At 41.1% G+C, this 5,925-nt stretch overlaps 1 long non-coding RNA gene across 1 annotated transcript; it reads right to left on the bottom strand.

Moving 5' to 3' along the window:
* Positions 1-754: 754 nt before the first annotated feature.
* Positions 755-5,385, bottom strand: LOC144579152 (uncharacterized). Its single transcript, XR_013526077.1, has 2 exons — positions 5,217-5,385; positions 755-1,997 (listed from the first exon to the last, which is right to left on the bottom strand). It is a non-coding gene; the product is annotated as an uncharacterized LOC144579152 (long non-coding RNA).
* Between the last annotated feature and the right edge of the window lie 540 nt (positions 5,386-5,925).

Here is a 5,925-nt window from a genome sequence, read left to right as displayed (position 1 = left end):
AAGTAACGTAAATATCAGTATGAGGGAGTCGGACCCCAGTGTGGACACAGTATGAGAAAGCAGTGTGTGTTCCTATTGAACACTCGTTTCTTGACCTGGGCAGGCAACACCCAGGCCACAGGCAGAAACAACCTTCACCAGCAACCGTAGAGGTCAGTGGAGACCAGAGGAACGGCCAGAGACGGGCAAATGGCATTTCAGTTTCCCGAAAGAGGAAAAAGGCAGATTCTGAAAACCGTGCAATTTCCATCTCAGGCAAGTCACAAGAACAAACTACTTAAAGACCTAGGTGAGCAGCAGAAGCTTTGACAGGCTCACTGAGCGCAGCCATTGCAGACGAACTGCATTTCTTTTTTCAAATTGTTAGACTAGAGGCTCAGGGAAATGGGATTGATATAAAAAATGTTGACATCAAAGAAACATTTGACAAAAGCACAATGAAATATTGGCAAGATGGGGCTATTTGGGGATGAAGCGTGGGAATAGAGGCCACTGGGTTGATGAATGAGTGAATCAAAATGAGTGGATTCAGTTCCTTAGTGAAGGACCATAGGCCTCAGAGCTGGACATTGTCTCATTCAACCTTTTTTTAATGATATAAATGAAAATATAAATTACAATTTACTACAATTGCTGAAGCTGAGCAGAATATCAGAATCTAAAATTACCTCAAGTTGAATCAAAGACCAGGGAACACCATAGAAATGGAAAACGGTTCCTTAGCAGTTAGGGTTTTATTGCTATGCTTAGTGCCAATTTCTTTTTCTTTTTCATTTTTTTTTTTTTTTGTAATCATAGCCAAAGCCAGAGCCAAGGCTAGAAATTTAAAACTGTTTTGTAAATTTAGTAAATCATTTCCAAATTATTCTGGTGGGAATGCTTGCTCACTGCACAACTGTACATGATAAGAAATTACATTCATTTTCAAAGGCAAACGTATTCCTAAATCTTTCCAATCTAGTGCCCTTCAACTTTCAGTAACTCATGAAAGCTAAAAGGACTTTATATTATTTTTCTTAATCCTCTAGCAGAGATCTTTTAAATAAAACTTTTGTGCTAAACCACCGTTTCTTAAATGGATAATTCATTGAATGCTATTCCATTAAAGGTTAATAGCACAGCTTGAAGAAAGGGTTCCACAGTCAAATAGATTGAGAAACCTCAGGTCAAACTTGGCTGTCAGACTTCATTTCTGCAGGAATTCTCAAAGCGTTTGAGTTTAAATATGCTAATATGAAAAGAGCTCAAAGAGGGGGCTATAGCACAGGTCCAGTCTACAATCTTCAGTCCTCAGGCCAAGTATGACTCAATGCGTGTTTCTGTTGGAACACAGCCACATCTATGCATTTACATATTAACTCTGGCTCTAAGGACAGACTTGAGTAGTCGTCACAGGGACTGTATGACCCTCGAAGCCCAAAATATTTACTTTAATCTAGCCCTTAACTGGAGACATTTGTCAACCTCTGGGCTATAGAATGCAGCATTCTTGAAATTTGTCTGGCCACAGAATAATTTTCGGGAGCACCCCTATTATGAAGATTAATTTTGTGTGTCAACTTGACTGGGCCACAGGGTGCCCAGATATTTGGTTTCACATTATTCTGGGTGTGTTCGTGAGAGTGTTTCTAAATGAGATTGACATCTGAATTGGTATACTGAGAAAGCAGTCAGTTCTCCCAAATGTGGGTGGGTCTCATCCAACATGTTCAAGACTCAAATACAACAAAATGCTGTAAGGGAGAATTCCTTCTGCCTGATCATCTTTGAGAATAGGTCTTCGGCATTCGGACTCAGACTCAAGCTGGAATTTACACCACGGATTCTCCGGCTTCTCGGACCCTTGGACCTGGACTGGAAGCACACCGTTGGCTCTGCTGGGTCTCCAGATTACCGACTACAGATCTCAGGACTTCTCCGCCTCCACAGTCGTGCAAGATTGGTTCTGTTTCTCTGCAGAACTCTGACTAACACAGATGTGGATGCCAAGAGTAGTTCTAGAGAACAGAATAGAATGTTGAGGATGAGTTTTCTGAATTGGTTCTGGGGTTTCTAGAATTGGCTCTCAAATCTGACTAGATTTCAAGTTTCTGGGAGTAAAGAGCATTGAGAGTCCACGGTGTGATCTAGCAATAGAGGTGTGCAGAATAGCTCCACTGGATACTCTCATCAACCACTTTTAAGAAGCAAGGAGCTGGGTGACTATGTGTATGATATTTTCAAAACTAACGAATATGATGAGATTGGCATCAGTCCATGGGCTGCTGACTTCTGGTTATAAAAGGGAAAAAGTTCCTTGGTTGTCACAGTTGACCATATCACTGACTGATGTATTGATAACTGGCATCACACTTTCCACTGAAGTGCATCGTGTCCTCGGCTGACACTGAGAGATGCCCTTCAGAACTCATCCATGGCAGTTGCCACTGTATCGTGTTTATTGCCTGTATCCAGCCTTGCACCCTCCAATACATTCTCCATTCTGCAGCCAGGATGGCATTTTTTAACACTCAAATTTGACTATACCCCTACCTTGCTTACAACTCTCCAGTGTCCTCCTGCAGCATTAACAGTGAATCATGCACCAAACTCCACACCCCCTTTCCAGAGTTGAGCTATTGCCATGAGGTGGCCACCCAGCCAGGGACTGAATTTCCAACCCACCTTGCATTTAGGTGGGGCATTGTGACCACTTGCCAGTGAGTTATGTGGAAACGGTGGGTGATTTTGGAGGTCAAGATGATGAAGACGTGCTTCTTCCCCACTTTCTCTCTCCCTTCTACAGTCATAGGATGGCTGTAGAGGATGTAGGAGACTCATGACAGAATCACCAATGCAAAAACCGCCCAGGCATCAGAAACATCCCATCAGGCTAACAGGGGACTCAGGAATAAGCTACATTGTGCACTGAAACCCCGAGGTTTATCACAGAAGCTGAGTGTTTTAACTATTAATAACACAATTTATATTGGATACAGTCCAGAATCCTTACCGTGACACTCCACCATCTGACACACACAGACTCTGTTCTCTCTTCACTCCAACTACACTGGACAATGACATGATGTAGTTGTCTGTAAGTATCTCTAATGGTCTTTTCTCTGCCTTGCCTGGCAACTTCCTCCTCTACTCTTTGCCTGATGAATTACTCTCATGCCATGGAGAAATGACTTTGGGTGTCACCTCTTCAGAGAGACCTTCCCTGACCAGCCCATAAAGAAAGTCTTCCTGTTGCACATGTCTATGCCTCTGTTCTTCCTCATCTGTCACACTCCTTGCAACGTCAATATTTGCACCTCCTGCCAGGCCATAAATTCCAAGAGGACAGAGTCATTTCTACCTGGTTCATGACCATCTTCCTAGTCACCATGACAGTGTCAAGTACATAGAAGGCAATCAATGAATATCTGTTGAGTTCATGAATGAATGAACTGATATTGTGAGAATAACCCCGATGTCCGTGTTTAAGAAGATTTATGGAAAATGTCACTCAGGCTGTAGGAATTCCTAGCAATTTTTAAAAAATTATATTAACAGTGTTGTTCTTACACAATCATCTTTGTCTTTTTGCTTTTGCCCCTAGGAAATTCACAGAGAGAATTGCATCCCATTTTTAAGAACCATACAAGGCCTGAGGACATGCCATGCTGGTTAATCTCTTCATCTAGTTCCATGTAATAATTAGATCCTCCTCTTACATTCTTAGTTCCTTATTCTTTATCCTCAGATGGTGAAAATATTTGTGTGGACTTCTCAAATGCTTTTCTGTACAGAGTGGCATAAAAATTTTAGTTTCATTCTGAATGAGAGGGTTGGCCTATAGTTTCTCCATGCTTATACTAACTTGGGAATAGTTAAAATTTATTTCTTCCTTTATTTTGCCCATAAATATTGAATCTTCCCTGATACAACTTAGCACAAAACTGCTCAGAATAGGTTTAAGCTACATCACTTATAACAAAGGTAACTACAACTGAGGCAGATGTTTAAAATACTGCATCTCAAAAATAAAAAAATTGAAAGATGACAGAGCTGAAAAGAGTCTTGGGGGTCATATAGTCCAATTCTCTCACATCACAAATGAGAAAAGCTAAAAGTCAGAGAGGTCAAATGGCTCCCTAACGACTGTGCATACAGTGACTGGAGCTGGGCCTCTGGCTCTGGTGAACTTGCTCCTAACTCAATGTTCTTTTTACAGCAACCCACCCTCACCCCCACCTTTTTGTTACTTTATGCTGGGGTGTAATAGGATGAAAAATGCTCCCCGGCCCTGGCTCCAAGATATCCACATCCTAATCCTGGGAACCTGTAAACGTTACCTTACAAGACAAAAGGGACTTTGCAGATGCATTAAGTTAAACACCTTGAGATGGGGAGATTATCCTCACTTATCCAGGTGGGCACTTCTGCAAGGGTCCTTCTGAAAGGGAGGTTTGATTACACAAGAGGAGAATGCAATGCCATGACAGAAGCAGAGGTTGGGATGATGCAGCCACAAGCCAAGGAATGCCGTCTGGCCTTGGAACCTGGAGCAAACAAGGAACAGACAGTCTCCTGGCACTTCTGGAGGGAGTGTACCCTGCCCAAAAATGATTTTAGCCCAGTGATAGTGATTTCCGACTTCTGTCTTTCTATGAGAGAATACATTTGTGTTATTACAGGCCACTAATTTCTGGTCATTTGTCACAGTGGCGACAGGAAACACACAAGGGTTGGCAAACTGTAGCCTGTGACCAATCTGGCCCATTGCCTGTTTTTGTAAATAAAGATTTATTGGAACACAGCCTTGCCCATTCCTCTATGCAATATCTATGACTGTGTTAGTTGCAGAGTTGAGTGACTGCCACAGAGACCATATGGCCACAAAGCCAAAACTATTTACAATCTGGATCTTTACAGAAAAAGTTTGCTTTTAATGAATTCCATCTTTTCTCATATTTTCATTGTCCTTTTGGGCTAAAAATAATACATACTCGTTATACCAAGTTAAAACATTAACAAATCATATTCCCTAGAAAGTAAGTATCCCCTACAGTTGTTATTAAAAGTTGGGAGTATATGCTCCAATTTGACATTTACTGTTACTGATGCTGTTAATCAGTGTTTGTTAAGTCTTCAGATATTCATAAATTACAAAAGACTAAACACTTCAGAAATATAGCTGGGACACTTTCTGATGAGTGAGCCAAGGGCAAAGAGAAAAACATGAAACTCACAGGTTCCCAAGGTGCTCAGGAGACACTCTCCCTGGGCTGTCCCAGAGGGAGTGGGTGGGCGTAGTGGCTGTGGCTCCAGTCTTTGCTTCACCTGAAGGGTCCAGATCCCCTTTTCTCCAGAGGAGCCATCCCTTAGCCTCTCTAGGCAACAGTTCCCTCATCTATAAATGGACATAAAAAGACACACAGAGCAAGGTCTCATGTAACAAGTACAGAGATAACACTGTGCAGCACTGGCAAAGTGCCCTGTACACAGTCACCCTGCATAGAAATGAAACAGTAAATGAAACAATATTAAAGGCGAAATATTCAAGGCAAATGATTTTTAAGAATAATTGCAAAAAAAACCTTAATTTATTTTTTCCTAGTTATGAAAGCAATGCAAGTTTCTTGGAGATAATCTGAATTCAACTAAAATCTTAAATTTTAAAAATTACAATTGCCCTTTAATCTCACCACCCTGAAATGGCTTTGTTTGCTGTTTTTCACATTTTCTTCCAGTCATTTTCTAAGTGCACATACCTGTGCCTATTGATAACAAAAGCTGAATTCTATTATGTGTGAAGTGTGTGCTTGGCTTTTTAAAATTAAAACTCTATGTGCCATTAAATGTTTTTGAAAATATTTTAATACCTTCTCATTGTTCCCCAGAGATACATTTCAAGCATTTTAATTCCACAAATATGTCCCAGGCACCTATCACATGTCA

This window comes from Callithrix jacchus, chromosome 1, assembly GCF_049354715.1.
Source record: "Callithrix jacchus isolate 240 chromosome 1, calJac240_pri, whole genome shotgun sequence".
Classification (NCBI taxonomy): Eukaryota; Metazoa; Chordata; class Mammalia; order Primates; family Cebidae; genus Callithrix; species Callithrix jacchus.
This window is presented reverse-complemented; position numbering and strand designations above follow the sequence as displayed.